Source organism: Argiope bruennichi, chromosome 8 (assembly GCF_947563725.1).
Source record: "Argiope bruennichi chromosome 8, qqArgBrue1.1, whole genome shotgun sequence".
NCBI classification, from domain to species: domain Eukaryota; kingdom Metazoa; phylum Arthropoda; class Arachnida; order Araneae; family Araneidae; genus Argiope; species Argiope bruennichi.
Window position 1 is genome coordinate 63,690,529 of NC_079158.1, and position 22,082 is coordinate 63,712,610.

General features: G+C 28.0%; 1 long non-coding RNA gene across 1 annotated transcript in view; it reads right to left on the minus strand.

Annotated features, from left to right (window-relative positions):
- Positions 1-8,708: 8,708 nt before the first annotated feature.
- LOC129980551 (uncharacterized) overlaps positions 8,709-22,082 on the minus strand; it is a 42,854-nt gene continuing 29,480 nt past the window's right edge. The window contains exons 2-3 of the long non-coding RNA XR_008785248.1: positions 21,655-21,784; positions 8,709-8,914 (exon numbers count right to left, since the gene is read on the minus strand). This is a non-coding gene — a long non-coding RNA (uncharacterized LOC129980551). The remainder of the gene's footprint in view (positions 8,915-21,654; positions 21,785-22,082) is intronic.

The window sequence follows — 22,082 nt, forward strand, 5'->3', positions numbered from 1 at the left end:
TTTCATGCAATATTTAAGCATTTTATAAAGTAACAAATTCTATACTGCAATGAAAACTCAGTATAAATTGTGTGCAACAAGCGCAGTATTATTAACAGTACTTTTAAAGACCTTCCTAACTTGTCAAGTTCAAACAGAATTATATGTCTTCATTTCAGATGCAGTTTTATACTTTTTAAATTTTATCTGACAGTGTTTCCGAAAAGCTACCAAACGACTATATAATCGTAAAGAAAATGATTGATGAATGAACCCTGTCGACACAGACGGGTTGCGCATGATTTATCGTATAATATACACTTGCAAGATTTATCAAGATTTAATCAGCAAATACAAAATAAGTACATCGAAGGAATAGCAAAACCATTTGCCATCCCAGACCTTAAGTAGGTGTTTAGTGCTCGACATGTAGCAACAGAAACTCATAAATATTACATTAAAGAAACAGACAAAGCATGTGACCTTTCTGCTATTTATTTTGTTGTCTAGGATGAGATAAGAGTTCTTTAAGGGCTTCGAGGCAGAGTTAATCAGCTTCCTATTGTCGAATAGTCTTTTTAAAGTTAATTTTTTGATTTATATATCTGATAATGTTTGCATTGACATACATAGTTTTAATTTGTTATTTTCACATTAAATTGCATAGTCTATTTATTTCAAGTTTGTTATATATAGATTTAATTCAAAAGTATGGATTTAGTTATTAATAATACATTTTTTTTATTTCTGCAAACACCATATCAAATTAAAAGAGTGGAATAGGATGATAAGACTTTGTAATTGATTTCTTTTATTTTAAGAAGGCGAAATTGAAAAGTCGCTGCTATATTCCGACTAATATTGAAATATTTCTTGGATATAAGAATTTTTTTTCCAAATGTATTGTAAATATATCTATTATCACCAGATAATAAAAACTACTGCACATATTTAAACTTTTAATTTATTGAATATCTCATAGACTTCTTCAGCTTTTTAACTGATTGCTTTCGTTTCATATTGCTTTTGAAAGGAGGTGGCTAGAAATAGACATTTTAATCGAAATATTTGCACAAAATTAAACAAACTAGGAAAAGAATGTATAATAAAGCCTCATTTATAAATTTTTCATTTATCGTCATTTTATTCTAGTGCTGATTCATTTGAAACCATCATTATGACGAAGTACTTAGCAAAAGGCACGAAACTGGTTATACGTCGCTTTTGCTGATGGTTTCGAACACTTTCATGCAGTATATGAACTGTGATATAATGATTTGATGTCACAGATGACGAATTAATTAAAGATAAATCGCTTGATGTTAATTTGAACTACGTGGAAGTTATTTGATTCTTCTTTAAAACGCTATAGACTATATGAAAAATTTCATTTGTCAAAACACTAGTAGAAAAATATTAACTGAACTTAATTTGTTTCGTAACGCCCTTCTTAATATTGACACACAATGGATATGATATGCGACTATTAGCAAATTTTTTTTAAAATTAAAAATCCACTTGCATCCACAAAAATTGCTTAAAATGTAATATAATTCCCATTTAAGTTATACGACAATGGAATAATTTCACACTATAATAAAAAATGCTTAATTTTATTTATTTAATTAATTATTGTTTTTAATATTATATAGTAATTAACTAGTACTGCCTTAAAATAAATCTTTGAAATTGTTCCTTTACATGTAATTCGCGCCAAGACTAGAGAATTTGTAACAATCAAAGTTTTTTTAAAAACAAAATTTCAATAATATATCTTTTTTTCTAAGTGTTGTTTAAGTCAGTTGTTTGAAAAACGGATAAATGTTTCTTAATTGCATTTTGTATTTTATTTGAAATCGTATTTTGCAACTTTGCATAAAATGTTTCCGTTTTTCATTTTAAACAGAAAATGGCGCCTGATTTTTATCCATTAAGAATGTTAACAAAATGGATTGCAAAAAGAAATCTAGATACTGCAGGTACTTTCAAATTTTATATGTAAAAGTAGAGATTGAATGCTTTAATATGAAATTAAAAAATTTTTATGTACATGAAATTACAAAAAGAGGTAAATATCCATGCAGATATTACCCGCCTGCTTTATTACAGAAGAAGTTTGAAAATATTATCACAAATCACTAAAGTATCTGGCATAAATTTTACATACATTATATAGGATTCATAAATAATTTATGCTAATAAATTCATAATTCTTTTAATTATTATTTTTAATATATGACCTGAAAAAGAGAAACAATTTGAAAGATTAATATATATTCTGGTAAATAAAAACTAATATTTTAAATATTTCACAAATGTAATTGAAGCAATTTAAAGAATGTTAACTTCGATACAAAATCTCTCTTAAATTTTGTTTGAAAGAATAGCGTTGAGATATCAACTCCCCTACTATTTGAATTTTAATATCTATTTTCATTGAAATGGATACATTAAAAAAAATTTTGGTATATTTGAAGCATATTTAGATTAGTATCATTATTTTGCTGAACTATTTCTCAATTATAATCCAATAGTATCTATTTTAAATTAACGTGGTATAGAAGAAATTGTAAAAAATAACCAAAAAATTCCTTCCTTTTTTTTTTTCTTTTTTCTTTTTCCTTACTTTTGTTTGGAAAATTTGTCTTTCTGTGACGATTTTTAACAATAAAATTTATGCATTACTAATTTTTGTTCCAAACTAAAAAAAATTTAGAAATATATCGAATTTTCACTTTTATTTTTTACACTCGTTAATTTATCATTATATAGCTGTATCATGTGCAAAAGAAAAAAGATTCGGTTCTCAAAAAGAAAAAAAGATCTGAAAAAAATCTGTCGATGTTTTTACAAAAACTCCTAATCTTTTCTAAAAATATTAATGTAAACATACTTTGTTTCAAGAACTCTGTTATTCTGAATGCAAATGAAAAATACCAAACAGCTATAGAATTTTTCCTTTTATCAAAATATCTGGCAATAAGCCTGATATTTTGTATTTAGAACCCATTCTTCCGTTGTATTTAGAATCTTTTCTTTAGAATTCTTCGCCCCCCTTTTTTTTAAAAAAAATTTATTTCGTTGAACAATCTTTTCCTGAAAGTTTAAAAAAAAACGCTTGTTTTGTAATATAATAATTATTTAGATTATGCAAAATATATACAGCTGTTCCTTAGTTTTCACATTAACAATGCTCAGTTTTTTAAAAAATGTGTCTGCCAATTTATTAAAAAGATAACAGTTAAAAAGCATTCCTGGTATTCGCTTCCAAAATATTTTTGTAGAAATTTCCGAATTTTCCAACTGTTTCCTCAATTGCGACATACTATTTCTATCTTAAATTGATCATTTTATTCATTATGGGTAAATTACTTTCCTTTTGTGGAAAATCTGCCTTTCTAATCCATGACCTACAAGTAACAGGAATGCAAATTAAGCAGGCAATAAAATTCGTTTAACACTAGCTAATACACATAGCATTTCTGAGTGTGACATTATTTTCATGTTTTCTACTAATGAAAACTTAACACATTAATTAATTAATCTCTCGCAATACTTTCTTTAAAGCTTTACTCATATATTAATATTTGTCAGAAAAATTTGCAGTATTTATAACGTAATGAAGTTAAAATATCTCATCAACGATTGAAAAATCCTTGTGTAAACATTACAAACAAGAAATTAAAAATATATTTAGTATTAGCTTTTGAATCCTATTTAAGAACCCAGCGCCTTTTAAATATATTGTCTAACTTTATTTTTAATTAGTTGATACACTTGGCTTTTCTCGGGAACAAAATCCTTTCACGTATGATATTTTTAACTTAAAAACTACTTTTGCATAAATACTATAATGTACCAAATCCTTTTATAGTTAGAAACATTTTTAGGTAGATACCTTAAAGGAAGACTATTATTTATAATACGATATATAGTAAGAAATATAAAAATTTCGTAGATGAACCATCTAGCTCAAAACAAATGGAAACAGCGGAGGTTTGAAATTTTCATTTCTCTATAACTTCTTAAAAATTGAAGATGAAAAAATAAATCAAACTAGAGAAGTAAATAAAAACTTTCATTAAGACGAATAACTTTTATATTTAAAGTTTTTGATCCCTGCAATTATTTAGAAGTTTAGGCTAAAAATTGAATTTCAAACTCAATTTTGATTTTTTTTAACAAACAATTTATGCCGCAAATTTTGCAGAAAAAAATGGAATAAAACTTTTATTTATGTTTCATTTCCATACTTTGATATTTTTTAAATGAACGTGAATTAAAGTTTCAAAGCTTGAACTAAAATAATTAAATAAAAATGAAGGGGGCGGGAAATATTTCGTAGCTACATTATGCAAAAATGATCAGCTTAAAAACTTTTCAGAAGCTGCGCATGTTTTAGTTTTTTTTTTTTTTTTTTTTTTTTTTTAATGAACTTATTATAAACTTTTTCTTGGAAGCGAGAGGGTGAATGCCTTTGTTTTATTTCTCCAGTAATACAGGAAAATCACGTACCAGTTTTCTTGCTAATGCGGAAAAAATTCTAGCCAAACTTATCAAAACTTGCCCAACTAACTAATTAAATTAGAAATTAAGAAGACGGGTTAACATATTTAGCGACATATCGTCTTAAAAAGTTACAAATTGGTTCCACCGATTCTCCATTTATCTTTTTAAAACACACCAAATTGTTTCCTAAAATTTTATTTTCATCGTGATATATAATAAGATACATAAAAGCGAAATATCATCCAAGCATTCCTTGATCTCAGAATCTTTTTAACTATTAAAAATATAGTTGAAATTTGTCAGGTGTTTGTTTCTTGGGTAGCAGACTTTTTCTTTAAATGTGATTAAATACTATTTGATAGTTTTAATTAATATTTTGTTATCCAAAGAAAATATTTATCATGAAAACGACTGTTAATTGTGACAAACCAATTTACTAATCGTATGTCAGTTATCGTTCCAATGAGTAAAAAAAAAGTTGTTGCTCAAATTTGAAATTATATTTTATAATATTCATTATATAAAGAAGGACTTTGTGTACAATTCTGCATATAAACATAAATTTTGTTTTTTAAATGCATTTTAATTGAATTTCTTTATTTCTATTCGTTTGTTAATTTGGCGGTCCTTTGGTTGATGTGTGCTATGTTACGGAGAGTATACTGTATTTAAAGGATAACCATTATAGTTTTAACAGAAGTTTGGGTACTGGTATTAAGGGAATAACAATTTATTAGTTAAAAAATTACCAAAGATATCATATTGATCTATTAACTATGTTCCTCAATGACATGCCTTTAAGCCTACAGTTCGCTAATGGTATGCTATTAATACATAAATAAAAAAATACGTTTTAAAAATTCTAATGATATATTCCCTTTTACTCCAATTAATAATTATAATTTCAATATTTAAAAGCGCAACATACAAGATCTTAATCCCACTGTTAAATAAGAAAAGCAGACGAATTTCTACTTCAATATAACTGAAAAATCAATACGTACTTGTTCATACTTGTTATCATAAAATGTCATTCTCTGAATTTAATGGAAAAAAATAATTGCAAATAATGATTTTCTTCAAATATATTTAAAAGGCAGAGATAAACTTTTAATTTTGGCCAACTGATACAAACTCTTGACATATGCTTGGATTAAATAGGTTTTAGTATTTGCAATAAGAAAAATCTGTTTCATCAAAGAAATTTAATATCTCACAATTTCTCGATTAATTACATATTGCCTTAAACATTCTTTGCAAACCACAGAATGTTATTTTCCCCCTTTTACTTTATTAATAAATTTTAAATAACTGCACAACATTTAATTAAAATTGTAAGACGTCATTTAAATGTGTGTTTATGATTTGGTATATAAAGACAACCATTTTCAATCCCTATCGGTCGTTAAAAGCAAACAATCAAATTTTGAATCAACTTTTAAATAGCAGGTAAATTTAAAACAATTCTTTATTTAGAAGAAGAACTTTTTTAACTCCACTAAGGTAATAAATTTTTGATTTGTCTCTTTAAATCTAGATTGCTAAATAAAACCTACGCGCAGCCGTGTTATTTGCTTGATCAATTCTCATGCGCGACGGAAACAAGATTTTTAATTATTTATTAATTAATTATAAGTTTAATTAACAGAAAATTAATTAACAGTAACTAAAATCGTCCTTATGATTCATAGAATTTGTGAGCAAAATAGGATGAAAAATCTATTTGGTAACCTAAATTTTCGTATGGGACAAAAATTAAGATATTTCAGTTTTATCTACATAGATTCACAGTGCAAGTAATAAACTTAGAAAATTATTTTATTTTGGCAAAATATTGAGATTTCGCCAAAATTTGGGGAGAGCCTGGCATCTCAAGGGGAAAAAAAATGTTTGCATTTTTGAAGAAACAGAGTGAGAAGATTTTCCCCACAGAATTTTAGTGCATTTTTTTCAGAACGAAATTTAAATAAATATTAATTTATATCTCTAGAAATATGAATCAGATATGGAACAGGACAGCGACAAAGTAAATTGGATTTTGAATATTCCTAATTTAGAACTGAAATGAAGGATAACATCAGCTACAGGTTTATCTGGTTTCTATGTACCTATCTTATTGGTTGCTTTTTATCTTGCAAAATTTCACTCTCAAATACAAATAAAAAGCCTACGGAAAATACAAACCCTTATTTCTATTCATTTCCCGAATAAATTTTTTTTCTGTTTTTCTAATTTGCTTCCTTATTTTGGCGAAGTCATGCATCTAGATTATATCGAATTTTCATAATTTTCCCATAAAACTCTCTGAACGATATTTTGCCTTAAATAAAGTGTTAATATGATTTAAAATTAATTACCAAACTAATGAAATTCTCATCTATTTGATGTAATTATTAACCTTTTGCAGTTTTACTGTTGAATAAATATGACAAATTGAAAAAAAATATTACAAATTCCCCATCCTAATAAAAGATAAAAAAGCAGAAAAATACTAACTAGCATTTTGATGAATGGAACAAGTTGGCTTATACAAATTTGTTATTATCAGAGGTATCAAGCTGATAGTTTAATTATATATTTTGCTGTGGTATCTTAAAGAAGAAGCTATCAAAATGATGTATGGAAGATTTGATATAAATAACCTTCAAAGGAAAAATAATTATAAAACAACAAGGGAATCGATTTATCATTAGCTTCACTAGCTGAAGAGATGTGGTCGAAATACTAAGTGATTTTTGTCTACAGTACTCGATTTTTCTTACGTCATGCTAAATGGGCTGATAAAAAAAAACTTTGAATACTAAGCTTCTTAATTAAGGATTATTTTTTATGTATTTCGAATTAACAAAAAATTTTGGTATAAAATTTATTTTTTTACTGGATAATCATTTTAAGTTGTTTTTTTTTTTATTTCATTATCTTGCTTGAGATACTATTATTGTTGAAATTTCCAAGTTATAAAGTTTGAAATTAAACATACATTTTTACACAGAATTTCGTCACTCTTAATAAACTGTCATGTCCAAGAACAAGGAATTAAAATGAAGTATTAATTGTAAATAAACCATCTCTTCATTTAGAAATGCACCATTCTTATGTTATCATATTCTTCAGAGTAACATTTTCTTGAATTTTAATAAGATTCATGCATGTAATCAGTACATTTAAAAATTCATTTATAACTTGTCTTCCAATAATTTAAATCAAGTTATTAAATTTTTTAAGGATTCCTTGATGCAAATTCTTTATTTGTTTTTCAACGGATTTAAATTGGTTGGAAATAGAAGTTCCTATTAAAAATGCTAACTGAAACATGTGCAAATTAAATAGAGTTCACTCAATATATGCTTTTATATGCTTTTGATATTTTTTTTATGAGATCTTGAATTTGAAAATGCTTTTGGGAGCTCTATTAAAATGATTCTTTTAACAGTTTTATTATGCTACTATTTCAGAAGCTTTGTTGCGAGATCAGTTAATTCGTTAATGATATATTATGATTTATATTCTAAAAACATTAAATGAAAAATTCGTTAAAACTATGAAATAATCGCTTTTTCGATTAACATATCAAACGAATATTTTTTAAAAAAATATTTATATTCCTATTTATTATTTTCATAACTAAAGAAACATTTTCACCGAATTCCTGTAGTCCATATTTTTCCCTAGCTAAACACGTGTTTTTATCTAGAATTTTTTCAGAGTAAAGAATTACTTTCAGGATCAAATGCACCAATTTAAATATTATAAAGTTGAATACCATAAATATCGATAAGCTTATGAAAAGAGAGAAAAAAAATTGCAATATTTAAAGACTATTTAAAACAATCTTCGAGAGTTATAAATATGTGTTTACAAATAACGATTTACAAAAACTTTTAAAATGATAAATTATAACATTAATAGCATTATTAAAAACTAGCTATAATGTTGAAATTGTACTTTTATCAAAACACGAAACATCCACACATATATAAGAAAAATAAAGACGATATGAAACTATAGCTTCAAACTTCGTATCATATATGCTTTTTATTCTTCGGTTTGACAGCAGTAGCATTGAATTCTCTACGTAAAGTTTTTAAATCACGCAATTTACTGAAGAACTATGATGCTACTAAATGAACAGAGCAATAATTCTGAATTGGAATTATTATTCAAATAATGATTTTTTTTATCATAATACTGATATAGAATAAAAGCTGGTCAGCAGAAGTATATTCACCTTTTAATAAAATTTCCTGAACGTGTTCACTTTTCCATTTCTTCATTAGTTTGAGTGTATTACTTAAGTTCTTCTTTATAGATTTCTGTTCATTTGCATTTCGATTAAAAATTTGCTTTCTTCTTTTTGAAGTCTAAGTCGGTACTTGAGAAACGGCATATTGAATTTTTGTAGGAGCTACGATTTAGCTTGCTAAAACTGCAAAAAATCATAAAAAAAATAGACTAATTTTTTTTTTTTTTTTTTTTACTTGAAAATAAAGTCTAAAACTTTGAAAACTGACAATATAAATATTTCTAATTTACCATCGAAATTTACCTTATCTTATTTTTCATGCTAACTATTTTTTAAAACAGTAGAATTCTCTAACGTACTCTCTATAAATGTACATGCGTATTAATAACAGGATGCCATTGGTGGATGCAAAATAGATGCAAAAGAACCAATTAGCTTGCGATTTTTTTTCTCGGCGATTAATTGATAGGATGTGGTTTTACTGACTAATTGAAACAAAATTTGACGCAAATCTGCACTTGTAGGGAATACCAAATGTCTTTGATTTTTGAGCCATAAGTTTTTCGTACATATTTATATGCATATAAAAATAGACAGTCAGCTTTTTGACAGATTTGGTTTAATATTCGATAAGGATCTACTTTAGATGCTGAATCTGTCTGCCAAATTTTATTCATCTAGTTATTTTCATTTTGTAATCATAGTGTTAATTTATATTCGGAAAAAAGATACTTGATAAAAATCTACCAATACATACTTGATAAAAATAGAGAAATGAGGTATAAAGACTATATACTAAATTTAATCCCTCTAAGTTAAAATGATTCTAAATTATCGTGTTCACATGACAAACATAATTTCAAAAATGCATTTCTCGCACGCAGGGAAAATCAAAATCTGCAGTTCGAATTTTTTGACGATTATAATATTTTCCTTTTATATATCTCTTATATGGGAAAATGAAATGTAATAAAAATAAAAATAATGAAGAGAAAATAAAAATAAAAAAATGTGTATATTATTTTAATCCATGATTTATACTAGGGTTAAGAAATTTTAATGCGATTAACATAAACTAAATGAAACATTCTGAATTCGCACACCGTTTTTGCCCACAGAAATTATCTACATTGTTGAAGTAATATTACTTTAATGTTAAAAAAATATAATAATAATAAAAGTTTCACACTTTTAATTTTTAATATTTCTAATTAAAAATTAAAAGTGTGAAAAATTAAATTAAGTGTGTTAAAAATTAAAAGTTAGAAATATTAAAAGTGTTTAATATTTCTAATTAAAAATTATTATTAACTAGCTGGTGGAAAATTTCACTGTTTCAACGATTATAAGCATACGAGAAAAATATTTTAAAGTTATTCTTAAAATAGGTGTTTGCAAAATTTTAAAACTGGAAGATAGAATTCTTTTTTAAGATTCTGCTGATAGTTGCAGAATCAATTACTGTTGTTTCTCATGGCACTTGCCATGGACAAGCCCGCTGTTACGAACACAACGATTTAAGCCGAATGAGCGTCTCTTGTTTTTATAGAGTCGTACTGTCGGCCCTAGCGCCAACTAGGGCCGACAGTACGACTTTGCTAATCACGCATCACTCATTCGCTTGCACAACCCCTTTTTACAGAAGGGCACATTCACACATCTCACAGATAGAACAACAGAAGAACAACCATGCCCAAACCGGGACTCGAACCCCAGATCCCAGATCACGGGGAAGACGCGCTACCCCTATGCCAGGACGCCGGCAGAATCAATTACTAAACTATGCAAATAGAGGTCAGAGAGATTCATTGCAATATTTTTTAAAATTTGAAACTAAGCGAGTTTAGAGGAGTCCGATTTTGGAAGTAACTGTCATCCGAATTTGGACACCAGGATATTTACATGCTTGGGAGAATTTTTTGAAGTAAATAATAATTTGTTTGTATTGAAGGAGACATAGCCTGCACTAAAATAGATTTTACGGTTCTGAACAATTTTTGGCTTCAATATATCAAATTTTAATTCTGAGCATGGAAGTTTAACTGCAATAGATTTTAAACAATTCAAATCAAAAGATTAAATATAAAATTTATTTTGAAGTTTCATAATGTTAAAAAATTAAGGTGGAATCATTTCGTAACAGATTCATTTCAAATTTTATAAGCATTATAAATTATCAATTGTTCTTAATGCGGAATTAGCACTAGTAAGTTAAATGGAACTTCCAAAATTATTAAGTAACTGCAATTTCTAATTCTACCATTTTTACTTCTTTTTTTTTAATACAAGTATATAAAGTACTGTAAACATAAATAATTCGAAGTCGAGATTTTGATGCATCTTCATGTTTTCGTCCTGAGTCCGAAAACGTATTTTTGGAATTGCGTCGGTCTCTGAACATGATAACTGAAAAATGTTATGAGATACACGAATGAAATTTAGTATATGGCCTCTACTTCAAATTTGTAAATTTCTATCAAATTTTATCCAAAATTCATTTAGAAGAATTTTATCAGCCAAGCTGACCGATAATAAGTTAACACAATAACTAGATAACAAGGAGTATTAAATAGATAAAATTTACTGCTCAGATTTAACATTAAAAAGCGTAGATCCGTACCAAATTTGGAACCAGATCTATCCAAGGGTTCACCAACCTTTCGGGTCGCACCTTCACAAGTATGTAAACGCGATAACTCAAAAACGCTATGATTTAAATGCGTTGAATTCGGTAAGTCGTTTTATGACTACTATTATAGTCCTGTGCCAAATTTTAGTTGCAGTTGGGTGGGAAAAAATCCTAAAAACACATTCGACTTCCTGGTGCTTGTGTATTTCACCTATCCCAGCAACTGATTATCAAAGATTCCATTCTCATAAGTTCTATGACCCCCGGAGGGGCACCTAGAAATGAGGATGAGATGCTTCCTATATGGTGGTCGGATCTCACCATCCTGGAGGGTTACATAAAAAGGTGGGGGATCTGGCTCCTCCCATCGATGACGGGACGTACTTCCTTCGGGAAGGGTCGTACCGTGGCCGGTGATGGCCCTTGGGGCACAACCACAGTTCCAGCCAGTGTTGCTGTTACGGCGGTCCAGTCATTTAGTTTTCGTTATCCGTGTGCCTTCGAGCGGGTCGGAGAGTCAGTGATATGACTTCCCATAGGTTCTACCGTAATGGCATGCCGTTAATAACACTGAAGTACAGTTATTAGAGAGTATACGAGAGTCAGTTTCCCGTTGGGTTTAGTGATAGTAATGTCTAGGAATGATGAAGCTCGAGTTCGAGGATTCCAATCACTCATTGCACATCGGCACTTTTTTAACACTGTTCCTCTCTAAATATTTTAAACATTTCATATTAGAATATACTTTTTTTTGTTTTGTTTTTTAATAAACTGTCAGAGGATATGAATGAAAACGCTATGAGTGATACTACTGCAAAACCAACAGGTTTACTGACGTTCTTAATATTCGATTTAATTCCATTAGCTTATTATCAAGGCAGTTTCGTCTATGTGTATTTTCAGCTGCATATTTAGAAGTGAAATGATAAAGTTAGAAGTGAAATAATAATTTTAAACAGTAATTTCAGATATGGAAATAAATGAAAAGAAACAATATTGGTAAAAGAAAAAAAATATCCGTTCTGTATATATTTAAAATATTGTTTTAACAACAAAAAATCTTAGCAATACATTTGTTTTGTCATTGGCTTTATTTCGGAAAGTAATTTTTTTTTTTTTTTTTTTGAAAAGAAAAAAGTCGAATTGTTTACATGCTTTTAGAAATGCGAAGTTAAAATATGAATATGTCTGAATTGATGTTTTGCAAAAGATTTATATTTCCCTCTATTATCCTAAAGTAAATGAATATATTAATAGCTTTTTTCAAGCCGTGCGCATCTGTTTCAGAATAAAGAGCAACGAGTAAAAGAAAAAGAACTGTTTTAATCTTTGCAACCAAACTTTATTTATTGATCAAAAATTTCCTTATATTTGAGTTCGACTTCAAATCCTCTTTACAATTTCTTTTTTCTTAAACACATCATTCAATTTTTTTATTTGTGTACACCTATCTAATTTAGAAGATGTCCTCCTTCAGATGCATTACATTCTCCAATTTAAGAGATTTCCTCTCTCAGAATATTACATAAATAAGCATTTGATAGTTAACAGACCGACATCTCTTTTGAAATGACTTTCATGTATTTTCATTTCGGCTGATTCTGACTCGTAATTACATTCAATAATAATGTTCGGTACTTTGCGAAATGAATCATTTACCGTTTTACACAAAGATATTGCTTCTTAATTTTTTTTTTTTATCTTTAACTATTTCTTTGATTCATGCAAAATTGCTTACAACCATTTATTCTAAACCATTTATTTTTTTAAATTTAATCTGTTTTTTAAAATTTATCAATGTAATCTTTTACCGTTATTAAGGTCGTGTTTATAGTAAATCTCCACAATAAAGATTTATTATCTTTAAAGGGATTCAAAAAACATAGATTAAATCAGTTTGGAAACAAAATAAAACAATAAAAGACTTACTATGAATGTTTTATTATAGCAATAAATCTTTAAAAGCAGATTTAGAGAAAGGTTTCATTTCTTTTTGAAGTAAAATTAAAATTAAAATAAATATTTCTCAAAGTTTAGATGCTGTTTGTTAATATAACTAAATTGGTGTTTGCTTTTTGGTGCATGAGCGTTTTTCCCTTTCTTGCACAATAAAGAAAGACGAATATGAAATTTATAAACATCTTTTCGTCCGAATGAAACTGAAATTTGCTCGGGATCTTATTTTCCAATAAGATCCCGTATCAAATTTCATTTATCTTACTTTTTTTAATAACCGCATTAATGTGTGCGAGAGTACTAACTAGTAGACGGTCTACCCTATTCAATAGATCTGGTGAAAAATTTTATTTTGATATTCATTTTACTCTAAAAATATATACAACATTTTCTTTATCTGATTCTTTTCAGTAGTATTGAATTCTTTTGCACTCGAACAGATAGACAAACTCCTGGTGGAGAATTCCGTTCAAAATTTGATAACAATCAACAAATGTGATGTCAATATCACATTACAAATTCCAGTAACCTAGCCCGAAGGTATTTTTGTTATCGTGTTCATAAACAGATAGACAAAAATTAATTTTTTGGATTAGGAAAAGGTTTGAAACATCTCGAGTTAGATTTTTTACATAACTTTCATTTAATACGAGAAAGTAACAGAAAAATCCTAATATTTAAAAAAAAAAAAAAAAAAAAAAATAGGAACAAAACTCCTCTAAACTTAAGTAATTATTTTAGCTATTATTATACCAGTAATTTTGATAATGTTGTCTTTGGAAACAAAAAAAACTAATTTTTTTTAAAGATTACAATACTTTTATTATGTATTTCAGAAAGTAAAAAAAATATGATAAATGTATTAGTTCGTGTTCGAGATAGTGAAAAAAAGATATGTATACGTTATGAAGATGTTTTATATTTTTTTCTCTTGTTATAAGATAATTTTTCGAATCGAACAGCACTTGCTGATTTTTCACAAGAAGGAATTATGAATAAATTTAAAAAGTCTGCTCTACTAAAGAAATTGTAAATGAATTCGTAATCGCCAAAAACGCTTTTGGATGGTTGTGGACAAAATTTTATGAAATTAAAGCAGTTACTAGATTATATTATTCTAGCTCTGATCGATCGCCCTAAACTATAACGAATAAGGGTCGTTATATGCAGATAACTGTTAAAAGGAATCGTCAGATGCAGACAAGCAAGGACATAACAGTCAGACAATTACAAAGAGATTAAATCGTGTTAGTTTCTTTTTCCTGAAAACCTGTTGGATCTATGAGTGGTGTCATGAACTCGTCATCTGGAATGATTAATAATGGGGAAATGTTTCCAGATGAAAAAAAAATTTTGTTTATCCTCCGATTCAAAGTGGAAGTACTTTCGACATTCTTCCAAATTTGCTTTTAATTTTACCAAAATTTTTGGAGTAAATTATTACAGAAAGGGTGGTGCATTCTGTAATAAAATGGGCATATTAAAGTTTTAAAAAAATTTTATGTAAACACTGCGTTTTGTTCGCTTTGTGATTGGTCGATACCGAATCACCTGACTCATGACATTTGAGGTTTGTTTTTTCCAGTACTGTTTGAAATATTTAATGAAAAGTATTATTACGTTTTAGTAAATATTTATATTACACTAAAGGTGAAATAGTTTAAAAAAAGAAGAGTAAAGCTTTTATTAAAAGCGAATTTATTGCAAATAAGCTTAACACAATATTTTTTTTTTTTTTTGTTAATTCTGCTTTTACATACAACGTTTGGGGCAACACTGATAAATAGCTTTCCAGTTTGTTTACTTTTATTAAGTCACTGAAAATTTTCGGCTAACAATCGTTAGGATATCTAAGCAATATACTTGTTAACTCTGCATTGTTTTTTTTAAATAACAGATGAAGAAAAAAGATGCGAAGAAAGACAGAGCAAAAATCTGCCAATTTGAAAAGAAAAGTTGATCGTAAAGCTGCTACGTTGGCAACAAAATGTGAAAAATTGAAACAATACTTAGGTATTGGAGATATGAGGAATGAATGTTTTCACTGTGGAGTTTCAGTTTTGAATCAAAAATAGGCGGATCGTATATTGTCCTGTTGGAAAGATTAAGTTTTCGACTTTGAATGTATGGCCAGTGAAGTTTAAAAATTTGCTAACTGGAACTGACAAACATCGGGTAGACACCATGGGGGTTGGCGAGCGAAAACGAGCACAAGGCGAAACTCCCTAGTCTTCAAGAGAAAAATTATGAATACGCATGCTTTTTACCAGGATATAATAGTGACTCATATAATCAATTTTTGTGGAGCCACAAGAAATTGTTTCATCTTTGTGAAGGAAAAAGGCAGCTGTCATCATGCAGCGTACGGTGAGAGTCATTTTGAAAATTGAAGCATACAACAAATGGAGGCGTCTGTACATTCACTCGACTTTAATTCCATAGAATATGAATGGGATGTACTTGGGTAACGCACGACTGGGCGCAGTTCAAAACTACTTAAGCACAAGGAGCTTGTTTTGAGCTTAAACAGGAGAGGTATAATTTATTTCAGTTTTTCTTTGGCAATCTGATTTAGAGCATGCACAACCGATGCTATGCAGGTTTTACAATCGACAAATGCCTAGCTAAAATACCATTAAATTTTTTTTAACAAATTCTTATAATTTTATCACTTAAAAACCATAATTTGGCATGTTTTTGTTTAATATCCTACATTTCAAGTATATTCTTATAAGTCTATTATTTTTTTTTCTGTTTTGCCTTTAAAAAGTTTTTATGAGTTTAAAACTGTTACAATTTGTTTTTTCTTAGAAATTGTTACTGTACTTTAATTTCTGGGATATGTATATACATTTATTTGTTAAAAAAAGATTGAATGAAGTGTTTTCAAGCTAATTTTACTATATCGTAAGAAAAATGCAAAACAAGAAAAATAAATGTTAGGTGGAAAAATGAACAGTAAAATAAATAGGAAAATTTTTTAAACCTCAGAATGTAATAATCCTATAATAAAAGAAGAAAAATATAACCATAAAATCGAACCCCTATAGCATGACAGTGTTCAAGTTTGAGTTCTTAGTCTTTGCTTTGTCTGACATGTTTGTATAAGTAGATGCATTCCACGTTTAACAGTTTTTACATAATTAAATTTATAGAAAGAATGTCAGCCTAAAAGCATATTCATATCATTAAATATTATTTATTTTAAAGATTATATATTTTTATTGATTTATTACTTATACACTAAATCACAAATACAGATGCAAATTACAAATTTATTACGTCAAAATAATACAAAATGTGAGGTACTTCCATTGAGTTTGAAACATGCAAGAAAATGAAGCAAATGAAATATTTTTGGAAAATGAATTTGCTTAGGGTTTGTTTTTTTTTGTTGTTGTTGTTGTTTTATCAAGTGTTAGCGCACTCTGTGTTTATTTTGCATATATGAAGATAACTGTGTTTCATTAGAAAATTTGCTCCGGAAATTTTAATAAATATTATCGATAATGGGTAATGGTTTGAAGAGTACTTTTTTTAATATTTCAGGGCCAATATTGGCGAAAATCTTTCATTGCTTAATCGTATATTATAGTTAATCAGGAGGTTACTGAAGGAAAAAAAAAGTAGCGAGTCTGCTTTGCGATGAAAGTTGTAGTATTGAAAAATTTCTGTATGGTAAAAAAATTTCACAATTCTGAAAGCAAATGCATTTTACTTCGAAAAACTTTAAATTTAGCTTTCATTTTGTGGCACATAAATATCAATTCCACTTGCTTATTAGAAGTAATTTTTCTTCTTATGTGGAGTAATTTTTCTTCCCGAGAGGGAATTTCTTAGTGTCATTCCAAATTTAAAGGAGAAAAGAGCTTCAGTAGATTTTTAAATATACTTTTATCATTTATATTATTAATTCATAAAGACAACAATGTTTATTTTTGATGCTGATGTGTTCAAAATATATAAAAAGCAGTAAATATATGAGTTGCTCTATAGAGACTCTAAACACTTGTTTTAATGCTATTTCACAAGAAAAGTGTACTCTTAGAAAAGCAGAAGCAGATTTTATGAACTTAGATAAAACAATTTGATACAATAAAAAAAGAAAAAAGAAAGAAAGAAAAGGGAAGAAACATTCAGGAAAAAAAGAAACAATGGGAAGAAACAAGAATTCAAGAAAGAAAACATGGGAGGTCCCTAATTATCTCCAGTAAGGAAGAAAAGGCCGTTTTACCTTGTATAGTTTACTTCAATTGCTTCGGTTTACACTCAATAGTATTTACTTTAAAATGATAAAAAACGCTTAATTCACTAAGAACAGACCAATTGAGTTAAAGAGTTCATTCCTCTCTATTATCGCTTACACTAGTAATGGCAAATTACAACTTGTCTGCCAGATTCTGCTAATTTAGAGATTTTAGCCGGCTCGTTGCAAATTTTAAAACGCTAGTAAAGAAATTTTATTGCTATTTGAAATTCTGCATTGAAAGTAAAATATAAATTCTAGCAATACAGTCGCGGCTTATTTACGTCATTGGTATTAAAGAATTTTTAAACAACACTTTTTGTGTCTTATTGGGTTTTGCTAAATGGTGGATAGTTTTGCTTGCCAGAATATTGGCTTATCTGATTGTGAAGCTTTTAAACTCACAATCATGCTTAAAGTATATTTATTTAAAAATTCATTTTTTGTTTAATAAAAGTAAAAAATATAAATTTAATGGAATTAGTCTACTATAAATTATTGAACAAATAAAAAAGTATGTACACTGAGTCATAAAAGCGAAAGTGACAATTCCATTTCGGAAATTTTTTTTTCAAAGAAATCGATATCTTATCTGAATTTCAATATCGGCAAACGCATCGATTGAATGGTTTGATGGAACAATGAAATCAGTTCAAATTTCACCATGACAACCACAGCATTGTTACAAGCCAGGCGTCAAAAGAGATTTTTTTAAAAACATCAAAATTAGAGAAAAGAAATGCATGGAAATAAAATCAATATCACAAAAAAAGTATTTTTTTTTTTTAAATTTTAAGATAGTGTAAAAATTATTTTTGTGAAATAATATTTTCAGAAGTAAGGATTTTTTTTAAAACCAATCTTGCTAAATTTAATTTTAAACTTTGAAAAGTTTACAGTGATTTTCTTCTTGTTTTAAAAGATACATGTGCCATATTTCAAGACCAGATTTAAAAAAAACAGAGGAACATTTATCTTTATTCACATGTTCTAATTAATGCGATTAATCAGTTACTATTAATAATAACCTGTAAAAATTATCACATTGACATGTTATTAATAACCACCTGTTAATACTAAATGCGGTTATGAATAATAATAACCGATTAATTACATAGCCCGTAACATAAATAGATTATATTGGTCCGCCATTTCCTCTTTTCTACCTCCCTTTTTCTTTTCTTCCTCTATTAATTCATTAAAATTCCTTCCATCGCTGAATTAAGCTAAATATTCACTCCACTTCCTTATAGTTTAATGTATATTTGTTCAAGTAAGTTAAACTATTTTATGCCTTGTTGAGTATATTAGTTAAGAAATAAACAATAAATATAAAAACTATTTAAATCCTCCATAAACAGTCCTTTTTATTGAGCAACCTTTTCCTTGAGTTTGAACTCGACTAATCCTCTTTTACGACTTGACCTGTATTTAAACACAACAGTCAACATTTTCCTACATTACACCAATGCAATCCAGTATGACCGCCTCGCTCAAACATTACACAAGCGGGGCATTTAATTACAAATCTCAACAACAGACATCTCTATTGAGATCTCCCTCTCGTGCTCCCGTTAGTTTTGATTCCAATTCGTAATTACATTACAACAACCGCCGGGTTTATCGGCCGGGGTCAATTCTGGGGCGGAGCAGGAACGGACTGACACGTGATAAATAAAACGTATAATTTACGATCTGCTGATATAATTTCCGTCTTCGTCAGTGTAATGAACGGGGGGGGGGGACTTATTAAATCATGACTTCATTTTATATGCTTCAGTGGAGAAAATTTTTATGGTCTCAACGACAGCTAGGACCGTTTATTTTTTTGTAACATGTAAATGGGCTTGTAGCCAATGAATCGTAATTAATTTTTTGTTTCTCCTATTAGATGAAGAATAATCCTCCCTCCCCCCTTTAACTCCTCAAGGCTGATGAATAGGTTAATTAGAAAAGCGCAATGATGACAAACACTTGTTTCATCAATGAATATTTAATTGCATGGCCATATAATTGCTGAACTAAATTTATTCAATAAATCATGTAATTTATTTGTCATAGAATTGTCTGTGTTCCTGAATGAAGATTATTGAGAAGAAATTTGCTTTGTAAGCCGTTTTAAATATTTACTGTCGCGTGGTAAAAATTGTAAATGTATATTCTGTATTAACTCATAAATGATTAAATCCGTAATTATACAGATGATGCTTACATATCTTCAAAATAACATCGAGACCGTTCAATTTATGTTTAAAATGTAAAAGCTAATTTTTTAAAAATCTTTTATTTGATTGCCATTTTTTAGACTGAAATTCTACATCTTGACTTTCATGATAGAAGGGCTTTTCGAAAAACTTCCAGAGGTATTCATTTCCATTTCTCTTCTATTACTTTCCAGAATCCACGTGGAATCAAATCCGTCATACTTGCGATTGGTTTGTACTTATAAAGAGCTCTTTTCAATAGACCAAAAGCACACCAGCCCATAGGTGAAACGTCAGGGACCTCCTTGGAATTTGTTGAAAAATTGTAAATGGAATGCCTGTATACTGTATAGGTCTTCATTTTTTTGAAAGAATACAACTGTACTTTTCAGAACATGATTTAACAGCTCTGCCTTGATAACATTTCACTCTTTGAAAGACATTGGGATAAAGAGTGGAATTTCTTCTGCAAATAAATAGTTCTAAATTTTCTCTTGACAATAATACTCTGGGTTGAGTTTAACAGTTCCCCCCCCCCCACTCTTCTTAGTTTTAATTTCCCATTGTAAGAGAATCCTGACACTATCATACACATTTTACAGGGCTTTCTTTGCATTGACGGAATTGGATTTGTATATTTTTTCCATTTGTTTTCGACCTAATTTTGTTGTACTAAATGTCATTAATTTTAAAGGATGTCAAGGAACATTATTTAGATAAATCTATATTTATACAAGAGCTACAATGCATTTCCATTAATCTCTTATTAAATAATTTTCATACAGATTCTTACAAATAACTCTGCATTCAACTACATATCTTGCAAAAATTAGTACGCATTATGGTCTTTAGTTTCAATTTTTTTTTAAGTTGCAAATTTTGGTTCATTATTTTATTTATTATAGTTGCATTTAAGGCTTTTTCCATTGATTTCTGCATTGGCGGATTTTTTTCTTGTTATTAACTTTAATTTAGAAATATTTGAAATTTTACGTATTTTTATGAGAAATCGTTTGAAATTTTCTTTCATGTGAAAGAAATAATTAAAAAATTTTCTCTATCCGATTAATAATATAATGCTACTTATTTTGAATTTAAAAATGTTATTATTACGTATTTTGCAACATTTTTGAAATATAGAATAGGAATATTTTTCTTCAAAAAGCACAAAAACATATCCTTCAATCCGCAACTTGTTTATGCGTGACATTTTGAATGAAGAATAAATTTAAAAATACAAAAATATTTATCATTTCAAACAATACGCAAGTTGCCAAAAAATTTTTATTACAAAGCCTTTAAAAAAAATTATCCAAATCGTTCTAAAAAATGTGTAAATACCCTCTATAATTTTTCTTCTTAGCTTCTATTCCATTTTTAATCGTTATTAAATATCTATAAAATGTTAACGTTTTCGTTTCCATTATTATATTTTCTTAAGAATGAATTTTAGCCCTCAAATATGTAAACTTTTTATTTTTCTATTTTGAATGCTGTACTAATGATTTAAAAAATTGATTTATTACACTGACAAATTAAGCTGCTTTATGACATATAGAAATAAAAAGTACATTCGCTGTAAATCTAAAAAAATGATAAACGATTTTGGTTAATATCAAAATTGAAAAAGTCAATTTTAAAATCGTGTGCACTTAAAATCGTGTCTTAAGAAGTACTTTTACACTTTTTTTTTTAAATTTTTTATTTTACGATTAGATGAAATTCAACGGCAATTTCTTTTTCTGTTCTGTTCTTTCAGCATAAATTCTATGTCTAAATCTGCCTTTAAAAGTGATATTTCAAAAATGCGAGTAAAAATTAAATACTTATTGAAACACTTAAAAGTGAAGTATGAATTTCCGAGTTTATTTTGCTTTGAATAACTTACCATTTTGTAGCAACATGAAGTCCATTTTGGGAAGAATTCACAGTACTGAAACATTATCTGGAAATAATAATGCAGCTTATCTGGTAGGTTTCCATGTCACAACAACTGAATCACATACATGGTGGATCATCTATAGAATTAATAATATATCAAATCCATGTTCCTCTTATTCTGAAGCAGAGAATCTACAGCTAACTATATTAGTTCAAAAATATAATCATTTCAATTTTCATAGGGAAAGAGTTTAACAACAATTATTGTTACAACACTATTATTTAAATAATAATTAGTACAACCATAATACTGTTATTTAAATAATAATTAGTCTTGATATCTCTGACGAAACATCTGCTGAATCTTTCACTGCAAAAAATAATTTTATATTAAGTAACAGAACCCAAGAGCTTTTGATTTTGTAACATCTTGTC